We start from the raw sequence: 27,781 nt of genomic DNA on the forward strand, positions 1-27,781 counted from the left end.
CCAGTGGGGACAGGGCTCGCTGCAAAGCCCTTCAAAGCCTCAAGACAATCACACCCTTCCTCGGGTCCCACCGCGCTCAGCCCCGCAGCCCAGCTTTGCCTCACCGACACAGCAAAATAACCCCAAATCACCCCAGGAATGGCGAGGGAGGGAGCTGCGGGCCAGGCAGGGGCCCTCCTCCCCTTCTCTGGCTGCACCTTGGGCAGCCGCAAGACGGGGAAGGGGGGAAAACAACGCATCTCTCAAATCTCAGCACCGGCCAGCAAGTGCCTGGAAAGCTCATCTCTCCTTATTGCCCATTTCCCATCCCAGCTCCACAACCCAGGAGCAAGGCAGCCCACGGCACCTCCGAGAAGCAGCCTCACCTTGCCGGGTCTGCCTTGCAGAAGGTGCAGGGTGAGGTCCCCCAGCACCGGGGGGGTGGGGGGGGCTGAGCCCCTTCCTTCGGGCAGTCCCAGGGGTGCCGCGAGCCGCTCCGGACCCCGGGCAGGCGCAGTCCCGTCGGCGTCAGCACGGCGCAGCTCCCGGTGCCGCTGCTGCTCAGCGTCTCGCCCCGCACGCCAACTCGCCCCAAGCGCTGGCCTTGCCCCAAAACTGGCCCTGGAGCCGCTGCACCGCCACCGCCCGCAGCTCTTGGGGGCCACCGAGAGTCCTTCTGCTCGAGAGGAGGAGGAAAAAGGAAAGAAAAGGAGAAGCCCCAAACCCAAACGTCAAGGAGCCTCAGCGCTGGAGGACGAGCTCTCCTCTCCCAAAGCAGCCTGAGGGAGCCACGGGCAGAAGACCTGAAGCCAGCCCTGGGCTGGCTTTGAGGCAACCAACTGTTCACCGCTTCCCCAGCCACCCTCCCTGGTTGGAGAACTGCCGCAGCCCATGGAAGGCAGAGAGCAGGGCCCAGCTCTGCACCACCAGCGAGTGCTTTGCTTTGCAGGGACACAGACAGCCTGAGCAGAGCCTGGACCTCCCCGTCCACCTCACCGCAGACAGCCAGAGCACACCCAGACACCGGTCACGACCCACACTGGACAGACCAGGGAGTCGCGTTTAAGGCGAAATTCCCTCGGGCTAAATTCGGGTGAAACGACACCAAACCACCGGGTAAAGATTGTAGTTATGACAGAAGCGAACTGAACTGGGGAGGCGTGGAAGTAGGCGGCAGGGTTTCTCACCACAGGAATTGGCATAAGACTCCTTCTGTAAACCCTGTAACCACAGACATCAATTCAGGGAATCAGTGATAGCATATTCCCATACATTCTGTACGGTATGTCTAAATATTTTGATGGTTTTAGTGTTTTGGACCAGCCGTGGAAACTGGTTGGCTGCTAGGTGACTGTAAAAGTGAGATTTGGTAAAGAATTGTTAAGATTTCTTATCCTAAGGCTATGATTGAAGCAATAGACAAAAGTATAGCCAAGCCATTAACTAGTAGAGGTAGTTACTCAGAAGTTTTGCAGTTCTTTGCTCTTCGGACTAGATGTTCCTGTACGCTCAATGAGAACAATGTTGAAACTGGCCACATGTGATTGAAGCTGCGTTAAGCTTCAAGAGCAAAGGACAAGAATCAAGACTTCAAGGACAGCCAGCAAGAACTTCAAATGGGTTGGTGGTCGCAAAAGCAGCCCTTTGACTCAAATGGATCCTTCATTGTGCGTGATCGGGTGTAGGCAGTACTAAGATAATCAGTTACAATCATTTTGATGTATGTGTATACTAATCTGATTCATATGCAATTCGTTATTCTAAATAAGCTGTTAGTGCTGGTGGAACTATCCCCCGTGCATCCAGCGCTGCAATAAAGAATGCCTGCTTTCTAAAACTCCAAAACGAGTCTTAGAGAGTTTCTTCGACCGGCTTTTCGGTATCATAAGGAGATCCCTCCCATTGAGTCACGAGGTTCCGAGCAGACCCCCTGGCTTTCTAGACTCCTCCTCAGAGAAGGGCCCAGGGGCGGCTGGATCCACTCTTAGTCTCGGACTTGGTCAACGGTTTATATCTTGAAACGGATGAGGTGTAGGGACTGTGGAAAAGGAAAGAGAGAAGAAGACAGAGGGAGAGAAAGGAAGAGAGAAAGGTTTCACCGGTCCTGGGCCCAGCGTTGGTTCAGTCAGCCAAGGTGTCCAGTCAGCCCAGGGGTCCAGTCCCAGTGGGCTCGCACGCCCGGGGCTTCAGTTTGCGTCCTTTTATCATCCTTGCCCCTCCTTCGGGCGGGCACCCCAACTCCTCAGGTTAATGAGCAGCTTGTGAGCCTTTGGGCTTGGGGGTCGTTTGGGGAGTAACTTCTCCTTGCCTGCAGACACGGCCGTTGTTTGGTCTTTGTATCAGAACAGGGAGCTGGGCAGCCTCCAGCACGCCCTCCCCCTCCTGTTGCTGATGTCTGAGCTGATGGGCTTCTCCCCTTGGTTCCTTGCCGTGCAGGCTTTGTCCTCAAGCAGAACTTGCCCCACCACAACGTTTGAGACAGTAACTCTTTCAGTCTCTCACAACACCCAGGCATCCTCCACGTGAAGGCCACTTCCCACCCCGGCTGGCCAACGCAACGGGCTGCCTACCTTCTTGAAGGACGGCAGCAGTTTGACGCTGACAAAGCCCATCTTGTTCTTCGCGACACGTTTCAGGAGGAAAGCATCCTTGGCCAGGTTCTCGTCAGAGAGCTAGAATTCCACCTGGGACACAATCCTCCTGACCAGCTGCGGGTCGGGGACGCAGTGGTCGCAGTCCAAGAGATCAGCCCCCAAAACATCGCTCGCAGCGCAGAAGCTCCTGGCAAAGCAGCGGGGACACAGGTGTGAGCTGGTGGCCTTTGGGATGTGCAGCACCGCCCGGTCCCAGCCGCAACGGTCGGTGCAGATGGCGGAGTGTTGAGGAGCGGGGTTGCTCAGCTGCGCTCTGAAATGAAATCCAGTTTTATGTTTTCACGAGCGCGGTTGCCTTCACGGCCCCGGCATCGGTCCCTGCCACGAGTTACAATCTGGCAGCCAGAGGTGCCTCGCGAACAGAGAGCAATCTCTTTCATTAACAGGATACAGGCCGGGAGAGATCTTGGGCCTCCGGCCCACGGCGGTTGTCCCGACTCCCCCAGGCCACACACCCTTCCCACAGCGGGAGCGAGAGGCCCGCGTTCCTACCGAGGGTGTCCTTGGGAGCGCCAAATCCTCCAAGTACGAGGAGGGGATGGACTAACCCCATCCCTGCGGAGCACAAACAGCCCCAGCCTCTCCTCATCGGACGCTGTGCAGAATCCAGGCCTTTTCTGGGAGCACGCGGCGGCGGGTACTGTCTCCTTCTGGGTGTCACGCACCCGGGGCAAGCGCGGCCCCCTCCGAGGGGGATCCAGAGCTGCTGCTTCTCCGACCGGGCGACTAAAAGCCCTGGCAGCACTCCTGGAGCCAGGGCTGGGGGAAAGCACGCCACCGAGTGACACCGCCTGACCTTCCTTCGCGCCCTCAAAGTCCTTTCTCCTATTTCTGCGTCACTCCAGCCAATGCAGCGAACAGAAGCACGGCCAATACTCACAAATGCGTTTGCCACCTGCCACAAGGAGGCCTCGGCTTGGTCCCCTCTTGGGTCGGCCGAACCAACTTGTTCTTTTTCCCCCACCAGAAAAACACTGTTGAAAGCCAAGAGTATTTGTACCCACCGCCTGAGAGCCGCCTGTAGGCCTCGGGGGCACCATGGCCTCCCTTAACCCTTTCCCTCCCCAGGAGGAGCTGGGGAGGCTCTTGGGGGGGGGCGCGGAACACGGGGAGCCCCCGCATTCCTTCCTGGGAGACGCCAAAGAGTCCTTAGCAGCCAACAGCCAGAAGGGACCATGGCGCGGCCACCACGGCAGCTCCCACCGCGTGGGCCCTGGGGCCCCCCGGCGCCCCAGCACTTTCAGGCTTTTGTGCTCCCCGAAACCTTCTACCCTCCAGGTAGGGACCAGCCCTGAGCCCCACAGCCCAGGGACGCTCGTGGGGGCAAGAGCGGAGCTCACCGCCGGCCATGGCTCCTCTCTCTCTCTCTTAGGCTCAGCCAACCTGTACCATCTGCCCCAGGCCCCCCAGGCACCACCAGCAGGTATGGCACCCCAGTCTGTTCTGGCACCTTTGGCATCCCCGTCACACCCGTCCCCCCCGCGGTTTTCGCACGGGCGTTCAGCAAGCCCGCGGGAGCACCCTCGCCCTCGCCTGGGTGACGCGTGCCCACTCAAGCCAATCTGTGGAGAACTTCCCAAATATCTCTGCAAATTTCTCTCCTGTTTCACCTCCTAGAAGGGAGTCCCCTCCCCAGCGTGCAACCGCGTCCCACTGGCACAGCAGCTCCCCACGCGCCTGGCGCAGAGCTGGGGGATGTCGGCCATGGGGGATGGCTCGGTGGGTGCCCCCAGAGAGTCCCCCCGGCCCAGCACGGCTCCCTCTCGCCCACACAGGTCTGCAGATGGCTCCGTGGGGCTGTCCCCTCGACCCCCGGCTCTACCACATCCAGTGGACAGCCACCAACCTGCCTCCACCAGCCAGCGCCACGCTCGGCCACGGCACCGCTTCTCTGCCAGGGGCTGCCCTGGGGGGGCCCTGGGGCTGCGGGGCCACCCTGGCCTGGGCAGCCCCGGGGACCCCCCAGGGCCAGCCACACTACCTTGCCCCCTACCAACATCAGGCAAGAGCGGTGGCCCCAGCCCCTATGGCGCTGCCGATGTCCACCCCCACCTACCAGCACATCCAGGGGCAGTTGCTAATGATCGACACCTCCAGCACGGCCACCCCTGCAGGGGCACCCCCAGGCAGAGAGGTCCCCCTGGGCAGCAACGTCCCCCCCAGCCCCTCCGCTGCCCCCCCCAACCAAGACCTTGGGGACACTGCAGGCGACCTCGAAGTGACTGAGGAGATGCTTCTGCAGGAGGCCCTCAGACTCTTCGGCTACTCCATGGATGCGGTGGGGGCCAGCCAGGGTGGTCCCAGCAGCAGCCCCGTACCTGGGCACCCCAGGGGCACCAGCGGAGAGGGGACAGGGGTGGCCCCAGCCTGCCCAGTGCTGCCAACATCAGTCCCCGTCTACCAGCACATTGAGGGGCAGTTGGAGATCAACACCTCCGGCACGGCCACCCCTGCGGGGGCACTCCCGGGCAGCGACATCCCCCCGGGCAGCGATGTCCCCCCCAGCCCCTCTGCTGCCCCCCACACCCAAGCCCTGGGGGACACTGCAGGCGACCTCACCGTGTCCGAGGACCTGCTTCTTGAAGAGGCCCTCAGACTCTTTGAGTGCTCCACGGACACGGTGGGGGACAGCCAGGGCTGTCCTAGCACCAGCCCCATGCCTGGCCACCCTGGGGGCACCAGCGGAGAGGGGACAGGGGTGGCCCCAGCCTGCCCAGTGCTGCTGACATCCATCCCCGGCTACCAGTACATCAACGGGCAGTTGGAAGAGATCGACACCTCCGGCACGGCCACCCCTGCAGGGGCACCCCTGGGCAGCGATGTCTCACCAGCCAGCGACGTCCCCCCCAGCCCCTGTGCTGCCCCTCACACCCAACCCCTGGGGGACATCGCAGATGACCTTGCAGTGCCTGATGGGGAGCTTCTTGAAGAGGCCCTCAGGCTCCTTGGGTGCTCCCTGGACATGGTGGGGGCCAGCCAGGACGGTCCCAGCAGCAGCCCCGTGCCTGGGGACACCGAGGGCACCGGCGCAGCCACCCCCGACTGGGACTTCAGCCCCTTGTCGCTGCCGGACGAGCTGCTCACCCTCGACTCCTGCATCCCCGAGCTCAGCGACACCACGCTGAGCCTCGAAATATTCAACAGCGTCGGGATGGAGCCCCAGGAGCCACGGGGGGATGCGGGGATGGACCTGCCACCATCCCCGGCTGCCGCGGCAGAGCAGCCGAGGAAGAGGCAGGCGCAGAGCTCCTTGCCAATGCCACCCAGCAAGCGCAGGGCTCTGGCAGACGACATGGGGGTGTGAGGGGGGATCAGACGGGGGTGAGATGGAGATGGGGGAGTGGGGGGTGGGAGGGGGGGATCAGACAGGGGTGAGATGGAGATGGGGGAGTGGGGGGTGGGAGGGGAGGGGGGTGGATTGGTTGGGGGTGGGTTGAGGGGGGGGGCGGGTGGAGGGTAGGGAGGGTTTAGAGCAGCTTTGTTGGGACCTTTTCTGTTGTATTTTCCATTAAAAGTTCTTTCTCCAGAACTGCTCCGTGCCTGTGTGGGACGGGGAGGGAGCGTGGGGGGCACCGGGAAACAGCCCCCAAGAGGTGCAAAAGCCCCGCCGAGCCCCAGATCCCAGCTGGCGAGACCCGAGGGGAACCCAGCCACCCCCAGGCCCGAGTCACCACCAGCGGGGCAGGCAATGGTGGGGGGGAACAAGAACGGGAACGACTCCCCTGTCCCCTTCCCCAGGGGAAGCAGCCCTTTGGTGGGGAAGCCAGGGCAGACAGGTCCCTGCAGGACTCACGGACACGGCCCCACGCAGAAAGCAGCCCCTGCGACAAGGACAGACCTTGGGGGCCGGGGGGGACACGGACACGCACGACAACAAGGGCTGCAAGGCCTTCGTCTTGAACCCCACCAGCGTCCCCTCCAGTGGGGACAGGGCTCGCTGCAAAGCCCTTCAAAGCCTCAAGACAATCACACCCTTCCTCGGGTCCCACCGCGCTCAGCCCCGCAGCCCAGCTTTGCCTCACCGACACAGCAAAATAACCCCAAATCACCCCAGGAATGGCGAGGGAGGGAGCTGCGGGCCAGGCAGGGGCCCTCCTCCCCTTCTCTGGCTGCACCTTGGGCAGCCGCAAGACGGGGAAGGGGGGAAAACAACGCATCTCTCAAATCTCAGCACCGGCCAGCAAGTGCCTGGAAAGCTCATCTCTCCTTATTGCCCATTTCCCATCCCAGCTCCACAACCCAGGAGCAAGGCAGCCCACGGCACCTCCGAGAAGCAGCCTCACCTTGCCGGGTCTGCCTTGCAGAAGGTGCAGGGTGAGGTCCCCCAGCACCGGGGGGTTGGGGGGGGCTGAGCCCCTTCCTTCGGGCAGTCCCAGGGGTGCCGCGAGCCGCTCCGGACCCCGGGCAGGCGCAGTCCCGTCGGCGTCAGCACGGCGCAGCTCCCGGTGCCGCTGCTGCTCAGCGTCTCGCCCCGCACGCCAACTCGCCCCAAGCGCTGGCCTTGCCCCAAAACTGGCCCTGGAGCCGCTGCACCGCCACCGCCCGCAGCTCTTGGGGGCCACCGAGAGTCCTTCTGCTCGAGAGGAGGAGGAAAAAGGAAAGAAAAGGAGAAGCCCCAAACCCAAACGTCAAGGAGCCTCAGCGCTGGAGGACGAGCTCTCCTCTCCCAAAGCAGCCTGAGGGAGCCACGGGCAGAAGACCTGAAGCCAGCCCTGGGCTGGCTTTGAGGCAACCAACTGTTCACCGCTTCCCCAGCCACCCTCCCTGGTTGGAGAACTGCCGCAGCCCATGGAAGGCAGAGAGCAGGGCCCAGCTCTGCACCACCAGCGAGTGCTTTGCTTTGCAGGGACACAGACAGCCTGAGCAGAGCCTGGACCTCCCCGTCCACCTCACCGCAGACAGCCAGAGCACACCCAGACACCGGTCACGACCCACACTGGACAGACCAGGGAGTCGCGTTTAAGGCGAAATTCCCTCGGGCTAAATTCGGGTGAAACGACACCAAACCACCGGGTAAAGATTGTAGTTATGACAGAAGCGAACTGAACTGGGGAGGCGCGGTAGTAGGCGGCAGGGTTTCTCACCACAGGAATTGGCATAAGACTCCTTCTGTAAACCCTGTAACCACAGACATCAATTCAGGGAATCAGTGATAGCATATTCCCATACATTCTGTACGGTATGTCTAAATATTTTGATGGTTTTAGTGTTTTGGACCAGCCATGGAAACTGGTTGGCTGCTAGGTGACTGTAAAAGTGAGATTTGGTAAAGAATTGTTAAGATTTCTTATCCTAAGGCTATGATTGAAGCAATAGACAAAAGTATAGCCAAGCCATTAACTAGTAAAGGTAGTTACTCAGAAGTTTTGCAGTTCTTTGCTCTTCGGACTAGATGTTCCTGTACGCTCGATGGGAACAATGTTGAAACTGGCCACACGGGACTGAAGCTGCGTTAAGCTTCAAGAGCAAAGGACAAGAATCAAGACTTCAAGGACAGCCAGCAAGAACTTCAAATGGGTCGGTGGTCGCAAAAGCAGCCCTTCGACTCAAATGGATCCTTCATTGCGCGTGATCGGGTGTAGGCAGTACTAAGATAATCAGTTGCAATCATTTTGATGTACGTGTATACTAATCTGATTCATATGCAATTTGTTATTCTAAATAACATGTTTGTGCTGAAGCTGTGGCATGCATGCGAGGTGGAACTATGCTCCGTGCATCCAGCGCTGCAATAAAGAATGCCTGCTTTCTAAAACGAGTCTTAGAGAGTTTCTTCGACCGGCTTTTCGGTATCATAAGGAGATCCCTCCCGTTGAGTCACGAGGTTCCGAGCAGACCTCCTGGCTTTCTAGACTCCTCCTCAGAGAAGGGCCCAGGGGCGGCTGGATCCACTCTTAGTCTCGGACTTGGTCAACGGTTTATATCTTGAAACGGATGAGGTGTAGGGACTGTGGAAAAGGAAAGAGAGAAGAAGACAGAGGGAGAGAAAGGAAGAGAGAAAGGTTTCACCGGTCCTGGGCCCAGCGTTGGTTCAGTCAGCCAAGGTGTCCAGTCAGCCCAGGGGTCCAGTCCCGGTGGGCTCGCACGCCCGGGGCTTCAGTTTGCGTCCTTTTATCATCCTTGCCCCTCCTTCGGGCGGGCACCCCAACTCCTCAGGTTAATGAGCAGCTTGTGAGCCTTTGGGCTTGGGGGTCGTTTGGGGAGTAACTTCTCCTTGCCTGCAGACACGGCCGTTGTTTGGTCTTTGTATCAGAACAGGGAGCTGGGCAGCCTCCAGCACGCCCTCCCCCTCCTGTTGCTGATGTCTGAGCTGATGGGCTTCTCCCCTTGGTTCCTTGCCGTGCAGGCTTTGTCCTCAAGCAGAACTTGCCCCACCACAACGTTTGAGACAGTAACTCTTTCAGTCTCTCACAACACCCAGGCATCCTCCACGTGAAGGCCACTTCCCACCCCGGCTGGCCAACGCAACGGGCTGCCTACCTTCTTGAAGGACGGCAGCAGTTTGACGCTGACAAAGCCCATCTTGTTCTTCGCGACACGTTTCAGGAGGAAAGCATCCTTGGCCAGGTTCTCGTCAGAGAGCTAGAATTCCACCTGGGACACAATCCTCCTGACCAGCTGCGGGTCGGGGACGCAGTGGTCGCAGTCCAAGAGATCAGCCCCCAAAACATCGCTCGCAGCGCAGAAGCTCCTGGCAAAGCAGCGGGGACACAGGTGTGAGCTGGTGGCCTTTGGGATGTGCAGCACCGCCCGGTCCCAGCCGCAACGGTCGGTGCAGATGGCGGAGTGTTGAGGAGCGGGGTTGCTCAGCTGCGCTCTGAAATGAAATCCAGTTTTATGTTTTCACGAGCGCGGTTGCCTTCACGGCCCCGGCATCGGTCCCTGCCACGAGTTACAATCTGGCAGCCAGAGGTGCCTCGCGAACAGAGAGCAATCTCTTTCATTAACAGGATACAGGCCGGGAGAGATCTTGGGCCTCCGGCCCACGGCGGTTGTCCCGACTCCCCCAGGCCACACACCCTTCCCACAGCGGGAGCGAGAGGCCCGCGTTCCTACCCAGGGTGTCCTTAGGAGCGCCAAATCCTCCAAGTACGAGGAGGGGATGGACTAACCCCATCCCTGCGGAGCACAAACAGCCCCAGCCTCTCCTCATCGGACGCTGTGCAGAATCCAGGCCTTTTCTGGGAGCACGCGGCGGCGGGTACTGTCTCCTTCTGGGTGTCACGCACCCGGGGCAAGCGCGGCCCCCTCCGAGGGGGATCCAGAGCTGCTGCTTCTCTGACCGGGCGACTAAAAGCCCTGGCAGCACTCCTGGAGCCAGGGCTGGGGGAAAGCACGCCACCGAGTGACACCGCCTGACCTTCCTTCGCGCCCTCAAAGTCCTTTCTCCTATTTCTGCGTCACTCCAGCCAATGCAGCGAACAGAAGCACGGCCAATACTCACAAATGCGTTTGCCACCTGCCACAAGGAGGCCTCGGCTTGGTCCCCTCTCGGCTAGGCCGAATCAACTTGTTCTTTTTCCCCCACTGGAAAAACGCTGTTGAAAGCCAAGAGTATTTGTACCCACTGCCTGAGAGCCGCCTGTAGGCCTCGGGGGCACCATGGCCTCCCTTAACCCTTTCCCTCCCCAGGAGGAGCTGGGGAGGCTCTTGGGGGGGGGCGCGGAACACGGGGAGCCCCCGCATTCCTTCCTGGGAGACGCCAAAGAGTCCTTAGCAGCCAACAGCCAGAAGGGACCATGGCGCGGCCACCACGGCAGCTCCCACCGCGTGGGCCCTGGGGCCCCCCGGCGCCCCAGCACTTTCAGGCTTTTGTGCTCCCCGAAACCTTCTACCCTCCAGGTAGGGACCAGCCCTGAGCCCCACAGCCCAGGGACGCTCGTGGGGGCAAGAGCGGAGCTCACCGCCGGCCATGGCTCCTCTCTCTCTCTCTTAGGCTCAGCCAACCTGTACCATCTGCCCGGGCAGGTGCAGCCCTTCCCTGCAGCCTGGGCACCCCTGCCATGGGGGGTACCCCAGGCCCCCCAGGCACCACCAGCAGGTATGGCACCCCAGTCTGTTCTGGCACCTTTGGCATCCCCGTCACACCCGTCCCCCCTGCGGTTTTCGCACGGGCGTTCAGCAAGCCCGCGGGAGCACCCTTGCCCTCGCCTGGGTGACGCGTGCCCACTCAAGCCAATCTGTGGAGAACTTCCCAAATATCTCTGCAAATTTCTCTCCTGTTTCACCTCCTAGAAGGGAGTCCCCTCCCCAGCGTGCAACCGCGTCCCACTGGCACAGCAGCTCCCCACGCGCCTGGCGCAGAGCTGGGGGATGTCGGCCATGGGGGATGGCTCGGTGGGTGCCCCCAGAGAGTCCCCCCGGCCCAGCACGGCTCCCTCTCGCCCACACAGGTCTGCAGATGGCTCCGTGGGGCTGTCCCCTCGACCCCCGGCTCTACCACATCCAGTGGACAGCCACCAACCTGCCTCCACCAGCCAGCGCCACGCTCGGCCACGGCACCGCTTCTCTGCCAGGGGCTGCCCTGGGGGGGCCCTGGGGCTGCGGGGCCACCCTGGCCTGGGCAGCCCCGGGGACCCCCCAGGGCCAGCCACACTACCTTGCCCCCTACCAACATCAGGCAAGAGCGGTGGCCCCAGCCCCTATGGCGCTGCCGATGTCCATCCCCACCTACCAGCACATCCAGGGGCAGTTGCTAATGATCGACACCTCCAGCACGGCCACCCCTGCAGGGGCACCCCCAGGCAGAGAGGTCCCCCTGGGCAGCAACGTCCCCCCCAGCCCCTCCGCTGCCCCCCCCAACCAAGACCTTGGGGACACTGCAGGCGACCTCGAAGTGACTGAGGAGATGCTTCTGCAGGAGGCCCTCAGACTCTTCGGCTACTCCATGGATGCGGTGGGGGCCAGCCAGGGTGGTCCCAGCAGCAGCCCCGTACCTGGGCACCCCAGGGGCACCAGCGGAGAGGGGACAGGGGTGGCCCCAGCCTGCCCAGTGCTGCCAACATCAGTCCCCGTCTACCAGCACATTGAGGGGCAGTTGGAGATCAACACCTCCGGCACGGCCACCCCTGCGGGGGCACTCCCGGGCAGCGACATCCCCCCGGGCAGCGATGTCCCCCCCAGCCCCTCTGCTGCCCCCCACACCCAAGCCCTGGGGGACACTGCAGGCGACCTCACCGTGTCCGAGGACCTGCTTCTTGAAGAGGCCCTCAGACTCTTTGAGTGCTCCACGGACACGGTGGGGGACAGCCAGGGCTGTCCTAGCACCAGCCCCGTGCCTGGCCACCCTGGGGGCACCAGCGGAGAGGGGACAGGGGTGGCCCCAGCCTGCCCAGTGCTGCTGACATCCATCCCCGGCTACCAGTACATCAACGGGCAGTTGGAAGAGATCGACACCTCCGGCACGGCCACCCCTGCAGGGGCACCCCTGGGCAGCGATGTCTCACCAGCCAGCGACGTCCCCCCCAGCCCCTGTGCTGCCCCTCACACCCAACCCCTGGGGGACATCGCAGATGACCTTGCAGTGCCTGATGGGGAGCTTCTTGAAGAGGCCCTCAGGCTCCTTGGGTGCTCCCTGGACACGGTGGGGGCCAGCCAGGACGGTCCCAGCAGCAGCCCCGTGCCTGGGGACACCGAGGGCACCGGCGCAGCCACCCCCGACTGGGACTTCAGCCCCTTGTCGCTGCCGGACGAGCTGCTCACCCTCAACTCCTGCATCCCCGAGCTCAGCGACACCACGCTGAGCCTCGACATATTTAACAGCGTCGGGATGGAGCCCCAGGAGCCACGGGGGGATGCGGGGATGGACCTGCCACCATCCCCGGCTGCCGCGGCAGAGCAGCCGAGGAAGAGGCAGGCGCAGAGCTCCTTGCCAATGCCACCCAGCAAGCGCAGGGCTCTGGCAGACGACATGGGGGTGTGAGGGGGGATCAGACGGGGGTGAGATGGAGATGGGGGAGTGGGGGGTGGGAGGGGGGGATCAGACAGGGGTGAGATGGAGATGGGGGAGTGGGGGGTGGGAGGGGAGGGGGGTGGATTGGTTGGGGGTGGGTTGAGGGGGGGGGCGGGTGGAGGGTAGGGAGGGTTTAGAGCAGCTTTGTTGGGACCTTTTCTGTTGTATTTTCCATTAAAAGTTCTTTCTCCAGAACCGCTCCGTGCCTGTGTGGGACGGGGAGGGAGCGCAGGGGGCACCGGGAAACAGCCCCCAAGAGGTGCAAAAGCCCCGCCGAGCCCCAGATCCCAGCTGGCGAGACCCGAGGGGAACCCAGCCACCCCCAGGCCCGAGTCACCACCAGCGGGGCAGGCAATGGTGGGGGGGAACAGGAACGGGAACGACTCCCCTGTCCCCTTCCCCAGGGGAAGCAGCCCTTTGGTGGGGAAGCCAGGACAGACAGGTCCCTGCAGGACTCACGGACACGGCCCCACGCAGAAAGCAGCCCCTGCGACAAGGACAGACCTTGGGGGCCGGGGGGGACACGGACACGCACGACAACAAGGGCTGCAAGGCCTTCGTCTTGAACCCCACCAGCGTCCCCTCCAGTGGGGACAGGGCTCGCTGCAAAGCCCTTCAAAGCCTCAAGACAATCACACCCTTCCTCGGGTCCCACCGCGCTCAGCCCCGCAGCCCAGCTTTGCCTCACCGACACAGCAAAATAACCCCAAATCACCCCAGGAATGGCGAGGGAGGGAGCTGCGGGCCAGGCAGGGGCCCTCCTCCCCTTCTCTGGCTGCACCTTGGGCAGCCGCAAGACGGGGAAGGGGGGAAAACAACGCATCTCTCAAATCTCAGCACCGGCCAGCAAGTGCCTGGAAAGCTCATCTCTCCTTATTGCCCATTTCCCATCCCAGCTCCACAACCCAGGAGCAAGGCAGCCCACGGCACCTCCGAGAAGCAGCCTCACCTTGCCGGGTCTGCCTTGCAGAAGGTGCAGGGTGAGATCCCCCAGCACCGGGGGGGTGGGGGGGGCTGAGCCCCTTCCTTCGGGCAGTCCCAGGGGTGCCGCGAGCCGCTCCGGACCCCGGGCAGGCGCAGTCCCGTCGGCGTCAGCACGGCGCAGCTCCCGGTGCCGCTGCTGCTCAGCGTCTCGCCCCGCACGCCAACTCGCCCCAAGCGCTGGCCTTGCCCCAAAACTGGCCCCTGGAGCCGCTGCACCGCCACCGCCCGCAGCTCTCGGGGGCCACCGAGAGTCCTTCTGCTCGAGAGGAGGAGGAAAAAGGAAAGAAAAGGAAAAGCCCCAAACCCAGACGTCAAGGAGCCTCAGCGCCGAAGGACGAGCTCTCCTCTCCCAAAGCAGCCTGGGGGAACCGTGGGCAGAAGAGCTGAAGCCAGCCCTGGGCTGGCTTTGAGGCAACCAACTGTTCACCGCTTCCCCAGCCACCCTCCCTGGTTGGAGAACTGCCGCAGCCCATGGAAGGCAGAGAGCAGGGCCCAGCTCTGCACCACCAGCGAGTGCTTTGCTTTGCAGGGACACAGACAGCCTGAGCAGAGCCTGGACCTCCCCGTCCACCTCACCGCAGACAGCCAGAGCACACCCAGACACCGGTCACGACCCACACTGGACAGACCAGGGAGTCGCGTTTAAGGCGAAATTCCCTCGGGCTAAATTCGGGTGAAACGACACCAAACCACCGGGTAAAGATTGTAGTTATGACAGAAGCGAACTGAACTGGGGAGGCGCGGTAGTAGGCGGCAGGGTTTCTCACCACAGGAATTGGCATAAGACTCCTTCTGTAAACCCTGTAACCACAGACATCAATTCAGGGAATCAGTGATAGCATATTCCCATACATTCTGTACGGTATGTCTAAATATTTTGATGGTTTTAGTGTTTTGGACCAGCCGTGGCTGCTAGGTGACTGTAAAAGTGAGATTTGGTAAAGAATTGTTAAGATTTCTTATCCTAAGGCTATGATTGAAGCAATAGACAAAAGTATAGCCAAGCCATTAACTAGTAGAGGTAGTTACTCAGAAGTTTTGCAGTTCTTTGCTCTTCGGACTAGATGTTCCTGTACGCTCGATGGGAACAATGTTGAAACTGGCCACACGGGACTGAAGCTGCGTTAAGCTTCAAGAGCAAAGGACAAGAATCAAGACTTCAAGGACAGCCAGCAAGAACTTCAAACGGGTCGGTGGTCGCAAAAGCAGCCCTTCGACTCAAATGGATCCTTCATTGCGTGTGATCGGGTGTAGGCAGTACTAAGATAATCAGTTGCAAGCATTTTGATGTACGTGTATACTAATCTGATTCATATGCAATTCGTTATTCTAAATAACATGTTTGTGCTGAAGCTGTGGCATGCATGCGAGGTGGAACTATGCTCCGTGCATCCAGCGCTGCAATAAAGAATGCCTGCTTTCTAAAACGAGTCTTAGAGAGTTTCTTCGACCGGCTTTTCGGTATCATAAGGAGATCCCTCCCATTGAGTCACGAGGTTCCGAGCAGACCCCCTGGCTTTCTAGACTCCTCCTCAGAGAAGGGCCCAGGGGCAGCTGGATCCACTCTTAGTCTCGGACTTGGTCAACGGTTTATATCTTGAAACGGATGAGGTGTAGGGACTGTGGAAAAGGAAAGAGAGAAGAAGACAGAGGGAGAGAAAGGAAGAGAGAAAGGTTTCACCGGTCCTGGGCCCTGCGTTGGTTCAGTCAGCCAAGGTGTCCAGTCAGCCCAGGGGTCCAGTCCCGGTGGGCTCGCACGCCCGGGGCTTCAGTTTGCGTCCTTTTATCATCCTTGCCCCTCCTTCGGGCGGGCACCCCAACTCCTCAGGTTAATGAGCAGCTTGTGAGCCTTTGGGCTTGGGGGTCGTTTGGGGAGTAACTTCTCCTTGCCTGCAGACACGGCCGTTGTTTGGTCTTTGTATCAGAACAGGGAGCTGGGCAGCCTCCAGCACGCCCTCCCCCTCCTGTTGCTGATGTCTGAGCTGATGGGCTTCTCCCCTTGGTTCCTTGCCGTGCAGGCTTTGTCTTCAAGCAGAACTTGCCCCACCACAACGTTTGAGACAGTAACTCTTTCAGTCTCTCACAACACCCAGGCATCCTCCACGTGAAGGCCACTTCCCACCCCGGCTGGCCAACGCAACGGGCTGCCTACCTTCTTGAAGGATGGCAGCAGTTTGACGCTGACGAAGCCCATCTTGTTCTTCGCGACACGTTTCAGGAGGAAAGCATCCTTGGCCAGGTTCTCGTCAGAGAGCTAGAATTCCACCTGGGACACAATCCTCCTGACCAGCTGCGGGTCGGGGACGCAGTGGTCGCAGTCCAAGAGATCAGCCCCCAAAACATCGCTCGCAGCGCAGAAGCTCCTGGCAAAGCAGCGGGGACACAGGTGTGAGCTGGTGGCCTTTGGGATGTGCAGCACCGCCCGGTCCCAGCCGCAACGGTCGGTGCAGATGGCGGAGTGTTGAGGAGCGGGGTTGCTCAGCTGCGCTCTGAAATGAAATCCAGTTTTATGTTTTCACGAGCGCGGTTGCCTTCACGGCCCCGGCATCGGTCCCTGCCACGAGTTACAATCTGGCAGCCAGAGGTGCCTCGCGAACAGAGCGCAATCTCTTTCATTAACAGGATACAGGCCGGGAGAGATCTTGGGCCTCCGGTTCACGGCGGTTGTCCCGACTCCCCCAGGCCACACGCCCTTCCCACAGCGGGAGCGAGAGGCCCGCGTTCCTACCCAGGGTGTCCTTGGGAGCGCCAAATCCTCCAAGAAGGAGGAGGGGAGGGACTAACCCCATCCCTGCGGAGCACAAACAGCCCCAGCCTCTCCTCATCGGACGCTGTGCAGAATCCAGGCCTTTTCTGGGAGCACGCGGCGGCGGGTACTGTCTCCTCCTGGGTGTCACGCACCCGGGGCAAGCGCGGCCCCCTCCGAGGGGGATCCAGAGCTGCTGCTTCTCCGACCGGGCGACTAAAAGCCCTGGCAGCACTCCTGGAGCCAGGGCTGGGGGAAAGCACGCCACCGAGTGACACCGCCTGACCTTCCTTCGCGCCCTCAAAGTCCTTTCTCCTATTTCTGCGTCACTCCAGCCAATGCAGCGAACAGAAGCACGGCCAATACTCACAAATGCGTTTGCCACCTGCCACAAGGAGGCTGTGGCCGCGGCTTGGTCCCCTCTCGGCTAAGCCGAATCAACTTGTTCTTTTTCCCCCACCGGAAAAACACTGTTGAAAGCCAAGAGTATTTGTACCCACCGCCTGAGAGCCGCCTGTAGGCCTCGGGGGCACCATGGCCTCCCTTAACCCTTTCCCTCCCCAGGAGGAGCTGGGGAGGCTCTTGGGGGGGTCACGGAACACGGGGAGCCCCCGCATTCCTTCCTGGGAGACGCCAAAGAGTCCTTAGTAGCCAACAGCCAGAAGGGACCATGGCGCAGCCACCACGGCAGCTCCCACCGCGTGGGCTCTGGGGCCCCCCGGCGCCCCAGCGTTTTCAGACTTTTGTACTCCCCGAAACCTTCAACCCTCCAGGTAGGGACCAGCCCTGAGCCCCACAGCCCAGGGACGCTCGTGGGGGCAAGAGCGGAGCTCACCGCCAGCCATGGCTCCTCTCTCTCTCGTAGGCTCAGCCAACCTGTACCATCTGCCCGGGCAGGTGCAGCCCTTCCTTGCATGGGGGGTACCCCAGGCCCCCCAGGCACCACCAGCAGGTATGGCACCCCAGTCTGTTCTGGCACCTTTGGCATCCCCGTCACACCCGTCCCCCCCGCGGTTTTCGCACGGGCGTTCAGCAAGCCCGCGGGAGCACCCTTGCCCTCGCCTGGGTGACGCGTGCCCACTCAAGCCAATCTGTGGAGAACTTCCCAAATATCTCTGGGAATTTCTCTCCCATTTCACCTCCTAGAAGGGAGTCTCCTCCCCAAAGTGCAACCCCGTCCCACCGGCACAGCAGCTCCCCCATCAGGATCCCCCCGCACACCAGCTCCCCACGCGCCTGGCGCAGAGCTGGGGGATGTCGGCCATGGGGGATGGCTCGGTGGGTGCCCCCAGAGAGTCCCCCCAGCCCAGCACGGCTCCCTCTCGCCCACACAGGTCTGCAGATGGCTCCGTGGGGCTGTCCCCTCGACCCCCGGCTCTACCACATCCCGTGGACAGCCACCAACCTGCCTCCACCAGCCAGCGCCACGCTCGGCCAAGGCGCCGCTTCTCTGCCAGGGGCTGCCCTGGGGGGGCCCTGGGGCTGCGGGGCCACCCTGGCCTGGGCAGCCCCGGGGACCCCCCAGGGCCACCCACAGTACCTTGCCCCCTACCAATATCAGGCAAGAGCGGTGGCCACAGCCCCTACAGGGCTGCCCATGTCCATCCCCACCTACCAACACATCCAGGGGCAGTTGTTGAAGATCGACACCTCCGGCATGGCCACCCCTGCAGGGGCACCCCCAGGCAGCAACGTCCCCACGGGCAGCGATGTCCCCCCCAGCCCCTCCGCTGCCCCCCCCAACCAAGACCTTGGGGACACTGAAGGAGATCTCGAAGTGACTGAGGAGATGCTTCTGGGGGAGGCCCTCAGACTCTTTGGCTACTCCCTGGACGCAGTGGGGGCCAGCCAGGGTGGTCCCAGCAGCAGCCCCGTACCTGGCAACTCTGCTGACACCAGTGGAGAGGGGACAGGGGTGGCCCCAGCCTGCCCAGTGCTGCCGACATGCAGCCCCAGCTACCAGCACATCGAGGGGCAGTCGGAGAAGATAAACACCGACAGCACGGCCACCCCTGCAGGGGCACCCCTGGGCAATGACATCCCCCCGGGCAGCGATGTCCCCCCCAGCCCATCCGCTGCCCCCCACAGCCAAGCCCTGGGGGACACGGCAGGCGACCTCACCGTGTCCGACGAGGTGCCTCTTGAAGAGGCCCTCAGACTCTTTGGGTGCTCCACGGACACGGTGGGGGCCAGCCAGGATGGTGCCAGCAGCAGCCCCGTGCCTGGGGACACCGAGGGCACCAGCGGAGAGGGGAGAGGGGTGGCCCCAGCCTGCCCAGTGCTGCTGACATCCATCCCTGGCTACCAGTACGTCAACGGGCAGTTGGAAGAGGTAGACACCTCCAGCACAGCCACCCCTGCGGGGGCACCCCTGGGCAGCGACGTCCCACCAGCCAGCGACGTCCCCCCCAGCCCCTGCGCTGCCCCTCACACCCAAGCCCTGGGGGACATTGCAGACCACCTTGCAGTGCCTGACCAGGAGCTTCTTGAAGAGGCCCTCGGGCTGCTTGGGTGCTCCCTGGACACGGTGGGGGCCAGCCAGGACGGTCCCAGCAGCAGCCCCGTGCCTGGGGACACCGAGGGCACCGGCGCAGCCACCCCCGACTGGGACTTCAGCCCCTTGTCGCTGCCAGACGAGCTGCTCACCCTCGACTCCTGCATCCCCGAGCTCAGCGACACCACGCTGAGCCTCGACATATTTAACAGCGTCGGGATGGAGCCCCAGGAGCCACGGGGGGATGCGGGGATGGACCTGCCACCATCCCCGGCTGCCGCGGCAGAGCAGCCGAGGAAGAGGCAGGCGCAGAGCTCCTTGCCAATGCCACCCAGCAAGCGCAGGGCTCTGGCAGACGACATGGGGGTGTGAGGGGGGATCAGACGGGGGTGAGATGGAGATGGGGGAGTGGGGGGTGGGAGGGGGGGATCAGACAGGGGTGAGATGGAGATGGGGGAGTGGAGGGTGGGAAGGGGGGATCAGACAGGGGTGAGATGGAGATGGGGGAGCGGGGGGTGGGAGGGGGGGATCAGACAGGGGTGAGATGGAGATGGGGGAGTGGGGGGTGGGAGGGGAGGGGGGTGGATTGGTTGGGGGTGGGTTGAGGGGGGGGGCGGGTGGAGGTTAGGGAGGGTTTAGAGCAGCTTTGTTGGGACCTTTTCTGTTGTATTTTCCATTAAAAGTTCTTTCTCCAGAACCGCTCCGTGCCTGTGTGGGACGGGGAGGGAGCGCGGGGGGCACCGGGAAACAGCCCCCAAGAGGTGCAAAAGCCCCGCCGAGCCCCAGATCCCAGCTGGCGAGACCCGAGGGGAACCCAGCCACCCCCAGGCCCGAGTCACCACCAGCGGGGCAGGCAATGGTGGGGGGGAACAGGAACGGGAACGACTCCCCTGTCCCCTTCCCCAGGGGAAGCAGCCCTTTGGTGGGGAAGCCAGGACAGACAGGTCCCTGCAGGACTCACGGACACGGCCCCACGCAGAAAGCAGCCCCTGCGACAAGGACAGACCTTGGGGGCCGGGGGGGACACGGACACGCACGACAACAAGGGCTGCAAGGCCTTCGTCTTGAACCCCACCAGCGTCCCCTCCAGTGGGGACAGGGCTCGCTGCAAAGCCCTTCAAAGCCTCAAGACAATCACACCCTTCCTCGGGTCCCACCGCGCTCAGCCCCGCAGCCCAGCTTTGCCTCACCGACACAGCAAAATAACCCCAAATCACCCCAGGAATGGCGAGGGAGGGAGCTGCGGGCCAGGCAGGGGCCCTCCTCCCCTTCTCTGGCTGCACCTTGGGCAGCCGCAAGACGGGGAAGGGGGGAAAACAACGCATCTCTCAAATCTCAGCACCGGCCAGCAAGTGCCTGGAAAGCTCATCTCTCCTTATTGCCCATTTCCCATCCCAGCTCCACAACCCAGGAGCAAGGCAGCCCACGGCACCTCCGAGAAGCAGCCTCACCTTGCCGGGTCTGCCTTGCAGAAGGTGCAGGGTGAGGTCCCCCAGCACCGGGGGGGTGGGGGGGGCTGAGCCCCTTCCTTCGGGCAGTCCCAGGGGTGCCGCGAGCCGCTCCGGACCCCGGGCAGGCGCAGTCCCGTCGGCGTCAGCACGGCGCAGCTCCCGGTGCCGCTGCTGCTCAGCGTCTCGCCCCGCACGCCAACTCGCCCCAAGCGCTGGCCTTGCCCCAAAACTGGCCCTGGAGCCGCTGCACCGCCACCGCCCGCAGCTCTTGGGGGCCACCGAGAGTCCTTCTGCTCGAGAGGAGGAGGAAAAAGGAAAGAAAAGGAGAAGCCCCAAACCCAAACGTCAAGGAGCCTCAGCGCTGGAGGACGAGCTCTCCTCTCCCAAAGCAGCCTGAGGGAGCCACGGGCAGAAGACCTGAAGCCAGCCCTGGGCTGGCTTTGAGGCAACCAACTGTTCACCGCTTCCCCAGCCACCCTCCCTGGTTGGAGAACTGCCGCAGCCCATGGAAGGCAGAGAGCAGGGCCCAGCTCTGCACCACCAGCGAGTGCTTTGCTTTGCAGGGACACAGACAGCCTGAGCAGAGCCTGGACCTCCCCGTCCACCTCACCGCAGACAGCCAGAGCACACCCAGACACCGGTCACGACCCACACTGGACAGACCAGGGAGTCGCGTTTAAGGCGAAATTCCCTCGGGCTAAATTCGGGTGAAACGACACCAAACCACCGGGTAAAGATTGTAGTTATGACAGAAGCGAACTGAACTGGGGAGGCGTGGAAGTAGGCGGCAGGGTTTCTCACCACAGGAATTGGCATAAGACTCCTTCTGTAAACCCTGTAACCACAGACATCAATTCAGGGAATCAGTGATAGCATATTCCCATACATTCTGTACGGTATGTCTAAATATTTTGATGGTTTTAGTGTTTTGGACCAGCCATGGAAACTGGTTGGCTGCTAGGTGACTGTAAAAGTGAGATTTGGTAAAGAATTGTTAAGATTTCTTATCCTAAGGCTATGATTGAAGCAATAGACAAAAGTATAGCCAAGCCATTAACTAGTAGAGGTAGTTACTCAGAAGTTTTGCAGTTCTTTGCTCTTCGGACTAGATGTTCCTGTACGCTCGATGGGAACAATGTTGAAACTGGCCACACGGGACTGAAGCTGCGTTAAGCTTCAAGAGCAAAGGACAAGAATCAAGACTTCAAGGACAGCCAGCAAGAACTTCAAACGGGTCGGTGGTCGCAAAAGCAGCCCTTCGACTCAAATGGATCCTTCATTGCGCGTGATCGGGTGTAGGCAGTACTAAGATAATCAGTTGCAATCATTTTGATGTACGTGTATACTAATCTGATTCATATGCAATTTGTTATTCTAAATAACATGTTTGTGCTGAAGCTGTGGCATGCATGCGAGGTGGAACTATGCTCCGTGCATCCAGCGCTGCAATAAAGAATGCCTGCTTTCTAAAACGAGTCTTAGAGAGTTTCTTCGACCGGCTTTTCGGTATCATAAGGAGATCCCTCCCGTTGAGTCACGAGGTTCCGAGCAGACCTCCTGGCTTTCTAGACTCCTCCTCAGAGAAGGGCCCAGGGGCGGCTGGATCCACTCTTAGTCTCGGACTTGGTCAACGGTTTATATCTTGAAACGGATGAGGTGTAGGGATTGTGGAAAAGGAAAGAGAGAAGAAGACAGAGGGAGAGAAAGGAAGAGAGAAAGGTTTCACCGGTCCTGGGCCCAGCGTTGGTTCAGTCAGCCAAGGTGTCCAGTCAGCCCAGGGGTCCAGTCCCGGTGGGCTCGCACGCCCGGGGCTTCAGTTTGCGTCCTTTTATCATCCTTGCCCCTCCTTCAGGCGGGCACCCCAACTCCTCAGGTTAATGAGCAGCTTGTGAGCCTTTGGGCTTGGGGGTCGTTTGGGGAGTAACTTCTCCTTGCCTGCAGACACGGCCGTTGTTTGGTCTTTGTATCAGAACAGGGAGCTGGGCAGCCTCCAGCACGCCCTCCCCCTCCTGTTGCTGATGTCTGAGCTGATGGGCTTCTCCCCTTGGTTCCTTGCCGTGCAGGCTTTGTCTTCAAGCAGAACTTGCCCCACCACAACGTTTGAGACAGTAACTCTTTCAGTCTCTCACAACACCCAGGCATCCTCCACGTGAAGGCCACTTCCCACCCCGGCTGGCCAACGCAACGGGCTGCCTACCTTCTTGAAGGACGGCAGCAGTTTGACGCTGACGAAGCCCATCTTGTTCTTCGCGACACGTTTCAGGAGGAAAGCATCCTTGGCCAGGTTCTCGTCAGAGAGCTAGAATTCCACCTGGGACACAATCCTCCTGACCAGCTGCGGGTCGGGGACGCAGTGGTCGCAGTCCAAGAGATCAGCCCCCAAAACATCGCTCGCAGCGCAGAAGCTCCTGGCAAAGCAGCGGGGACACAGGTGTGAGCTGGTGGCCTTTGGGATGTGCAGCACCGCCCGGTCCGAGCCGCAACGGTCGGTGCAGATGGTGGAGTGTTGAGGAGCGGGGTTGCTCAGCTGCGCTCTGAAATGAAATCCAGTTTTATGTTTTCACGAGCGCGGTTGCCTTCACGGCCCCGGCATCGGTCCCTGCCACGAGTTACAATCTGGCAGCCAGAGGTGCCTCGCGAACGGAGAGCAATCTCTTTCATTAACAGGATACAGGCCGGGAGAGATCTTGGGCCTCCGGCCCACGGCGGTTGTCCCGACTCCCCCAGGCCACACACCCTTCCCACAGCGGGAGCGAGAGGCCCGCGTTCCTACCCAGGGTGTCCTTGGGAGCGCCAAATCCTCCAAGAAGGAGGAGGGGATGGACTAACCCCATCCCTGTGGAGCACAAACAGCCCCAGCCTCTCCTCATCGGACGCTGTGCAGAATCCAGGCCTTTTCTGGGAGCACGCGGCGGCGGGTACTGTCTCCTTCTGGGTGTCACGCACCCGGGGCAAGCGCGGCCCCCTCCGAGGGGGATCCAGAGCTGCTGCTTCTCCGACCGGGTGACTAAAAGCCCTGGCAGCACTCCTGGAGCCAGGGCTGGGGGAAAGCACGCCACCGAGTGACACCGCCTGACCTTCCTTCGCGCCCTCAAAGTCCTTTCTCCTATTTCTGCGTCACTCCAGCCAATGCAGCGAACAGAAGCACGGCCAATACTCACAAATGCGTTTGCCACCTGCCACAAGGAGGCCTCGGCTTGGTCCCCTCTCGGCTAGGCCGAATCAACTTGTTCTTTTTCCCCCACTGGAAAAACGCTGTTGAAAGCCAAGAGTATTTGTACCCACTGCCTGAGAGCCGCCTGTAGGCCTCGGGGGCACCATGGCCTCCCTTAACCCTTTCCCTCCCCAGGAGGAGCTGGGGAGGCTCTTGGGGGGGGGCGCGGAACACGGGGAGCCCCCGCATTCCTTCCTGGGAGACGCCAAAGAGTCCTTAGCAGCCAACAGCCAGAAGGGACCATGGCGCGGCCACCACGGCAGCTCCCACCGCGTGGGCCCTGGGGCCCCCCGGCGCCCCAGCACTTTCAGGCTTTTGTGCTCCCCAAAACCTTCTACCCTCCAGGTAGGGACCAGCCCTGAGCCCCACAGCCCAGGGACGCTCGTGGGGGCAAGAGCGGAGCTCACCGCCGGCCATGGCTCCTCTCTCTCTCTCGTAGGCTCAGCCAACCTGTACCATCTGCCCGGGCAGGTGCAGCCCTTCCCTGCAGCCTGGGCACCCCTGCCAGCGGTGGCACCCCAGGCCCCCCAGGCACCACCAGCAGGTATGGCACCCCAGTCTGTTCTGGCACCTTTGGCATCCCCGTCACACCCGTCCCCCCGGCAGTTTTCGCACGGGCGTTCAGCAAGCCCGCGGGAGCACCCTTGCCCTCGCCTGGGTGACGCGTGCCCACTCAAGCCAATCTGTGGAAAACTTCCCAAATATCTCTGCAAATTTCTCTCCCGTTTCACCTCCTAGAAGGGAGTCCCCTCCCCAGCGTGCAACCGCGTCCCACCGGCACAGCAGCTCCCCACGCGCCTGGCGCAGAGCTGGGGGATGTCGGCCATGGGGGATGGCTCGGTGGGTGCCCCCAGAGAGTCCCCCCAGCCCAGCACGGCTCCCTCTCGCCCACACAGGTCTGCAGATGGCTCCGTGGGGCTGTCCCCTCGACCCCCAGCTCTACCACATCCAGTGGACAGCCACCAACCTGCCTCCACCAGCCAGCGCCACGCTCGGCCACGGCACCGCTTCTCTGCCAGGGGCTGCCCTGGGGGGGCCCTGGGGCTGCGGGGCCACCCTGGCCTGGGCAGCCCCGGGGACCCCCCAGGGCCAGCCACACTACCTTGCCCCCTACCAACATCAGGCAAGAGCGGTGGCCCCAGCCCCTATGGCGCTGCCGATGTCCACCCCCACCTACCAGCACATCCAGGGGCAGTTGCTAATGATCAACACCTCCAGCACGGCCACCCCTGCAGGGGCACCCCCAGGCAGAGAGGTCCCCCTGGGCAGCAACGTCCCCCCCAGCCCCTCCGCTGCCCCCCCCAACCAAGACCTTGGGGACACTGCAGGCGACCTCGAAGTGACTGAGGAGATGCTTCTGCAGGAGGCCCTCAGACTCTTCGGCTACTCCATGGATGCGGTGGGGGCCAGCCAGGGTGGTCCCAGCAGCAGCCCCGTACCTGGGCACCCCAGGGGCACCAGCGGAGAGGGGACAGGGGTGGCCCCAGCCTGCCCAGTGCTGCCAACATCAGTCCCCGTCTACCAGCACATTGAGGGGCAGTTGGAGATCAACACCTCCGGCACGGCCACCCCTGCGGGGGCACTCCCGGGCAGCGACATTCCCCCGGGCAGCGATGTCCCCCCCAGCCCCTCTGCTGCCCCCCACACCCAAGCCCTGGGGGACACTGCAGGCGACCTCACCGTGTCCGAGGACCTGCTTCTTGAAGAGGCCCTCAGACTCTTTGAGTGCTCCACGGACACGGTGGGGGACAGCCAGGGCTGTCCTAGCACCAGCCCCGTGCCTGGCCACCCTGGGGGCACCAGCGGAGAGGGGACAGGGGTGGCCCCAGCCTGCCCAGTGCTGCTGACATCCATCCCCGGCTACCAGTACATCAACGGACAGTTGGAAGAGATCGACACCTCCGGCACGGCCACCCCTGCAGGGGCACCCCTGGGCAGCGATGTCTCACCAGCCAGCGACGTCCCCCCCAGCCCCTGTGCTGCCCCTCACACCCAACCCCTGGGGGACATCGCAGATGACCTTGCAGTGCCTGATGGGGAGCTTCTTGAAGAGGCCCTCAGGCTCCTTGGGTGCTCCCTGGACACGGTGGGGGCCAGCCAGGACGGTCCCAGCAGCAGCCCCGTGCCTGGGGACACCGAGGGCACCGGCGCAGCCACCCCCGACTGGGACTTCAGCCCTTGGTCGCTGCCGGACGAGCTGCTCACCCTCAACTCCTGCATCCCCGAGCTCAGCGACACCACGCTGAGCCTCGACATATTTAACAGCGTCGGGATGGAGCCCCAGGAGCCACGGGGGGATGCGGGGATGGACCTGCCACCATCCCCGGCTGCCGCGGCAGAGCAGCCGAGGAAGAGGCAGGCGCAGAGCTCCTTGCCAATGCCACCCAGCAAGCGCAGGGCTCTGGCAGACGACATGGGGGTGTGAGGGGGGATCAGACGGAGGTGAGATGGAGATGGGGGAGTGGGGGGTGGGAGGGGGGGATCAGACAGGGGTGAGATGGAGATGGGGGAGTGGGGGGTGGGAGGGGAGGGGGGTGGATTGGTTGGGGGTGGGTTGAGGGGGGGGGGCGGGTGGAGGGTAGGGAGGGTTTAGAGCAGCTTTGTTGGGACCTTTTCTGTTGTATTTTCCATTAAAAGTTCTTTCTCCAGAACCGCTCCGTGCCTGTGTGGGACGGGGAGGGAGCGCAGGGGGCACCGGGAAACAGCCCCCAAGAGGTGCAAAAGCCCCGCCGAGCCCCAGATCCCAGCTGGCGAGACCCGAGGGGAACCCAGCCACCCCCAGGCCCAAGTCACCACCAGCGGGGCAGGCAATGGTGGGGGGGAACAAGAACGGGAACGACTCCCCTGTCCCCTTCCCCAGGGGAAGCAGCCCTTTGGTGGGGAAGCCAGGGCAGACAGGTCCCTGCAGGACTCACGGACACGGCCCCACGCAGAAAGCAGCCCCTGCGACAAGGACAGACCTTGGGGGCCGGGGGGGACACGGACACGCACGACAACAAGGGCTGCAAGGCCTTCGTCTTGAACCCCACCAGCGTCCCCTCCAGTGGGGACAGGGCTCGCTGCAAAGCCCTTCAAAGCCTCAAGACAATCACACCCTTCCTCGGGTCCCACCGCGCTCAGCCCCGCAGCCCAGCTTTGCCTCACCGACACAGCAAAATAACCCCAAATCACCCCAGGAATGGCGAGGGAGGGAGCTGCGGGCCAGGCAGGGGCCCTCCTCCCCTTCTCTGGCTGCACCTTGGGCAGCCGCAAGACGGGGAAGGGGGGAAAACAACGCATCTCTCAAATCTCAGCACCGGCCAGCAAGTGCCTGGAAAGCTCATCTCTCCTTATTGCCCATTTCCCATCCCAGCTCCACAACCCAGGAGCAAGGCAGCCCACGGCACCTCCGAGAAGCAGCCTCACCTTGCCGGGTCTGCCTTGCAGAAGGTGCAGGGTGAGGTCCCCCAGCACCGGGGGGTTGGGGGGGGCTGAGCCCCTTCCTTCGGGCAGTCCCAGGGGTGCCGCGAGCCGCTCCGGACCCCGGGCAGGCGCAGTCCCGTCGGCGTCAGCACGGCGCAGCTCCCGGTGCCGCTGCTGCTCAGCGTCTCGCCCCGCACGCCAACTCGCCCCAAGCGCTGGCCTTGCCCCAAAACTGGCCCTGGAGCCGCTGCACCGCCACCGCCCGCAGCTCTCGGGGGCCACCGAGAGTCCTTCTGCTCGAGAGGAGGAGGAAAAAGGAAAGAAAAGGAGAAGCCCCAAACCCAAACGTCAAGGAGCCTCAGCGCTGGAGGACGAGCTCTCCTCTCCCAAAGCAGCCTGAGGGAGCCACGGGCAGAAGACCTGAAGCCAGCCCTGGGCTGGCTTTGAGGCAACCAACTGTTCACCGCTTCCCCAGCCACCCTCCCTGGTTGGAGAACTGCCGCAGCCCATGGAAGGCAGAGAGCAGGGCCCAGCTCTGCACCACCAGCGAGTGCTTTGCTTTGCGGGGACACAGACAGCCTGAGCAGAGCCTGGACCTCCCCGTCCACCTCACCGCAGACAGCCAGAGCACACCCAGACACCGGTCACGACCCACACTGGACAGACCAGGGAGTCGCGTTTAAGGCGAAATTCCCTCGGGCTAAATTCGGGTGAAACGACACCAAACCACCGGGTAAAGATTGTAGTTATGACAGAAGCGAACTGAACTGGGGAGGCGCGGTAGTAGGCGGCAGGGTTTCTCACCACAGGAATTGGCATAAGACTCCTTCTGTAAACCCTGTAACCACAGACATCAATTCAGGGAATCAGTGATAGCATATTCCCATACATTCTGTACGGTATGT

The sequence above is a fragment of the Haliaeetus albicilla genome, chromosome 8 (genome assembly GCF_947461875.1).
Source record: "Haliaeetus albicilla chromosome 8, bHalAlb1.1, whole genome shotgun sequence".
Taxonomy (NCBI): domain Eukaryota; kingdom Metazoa; phylum Chordata; class Aves; order Accipitriformes; family Accipitridae; genus Haliaeetus; species Haliaeetus albicilla.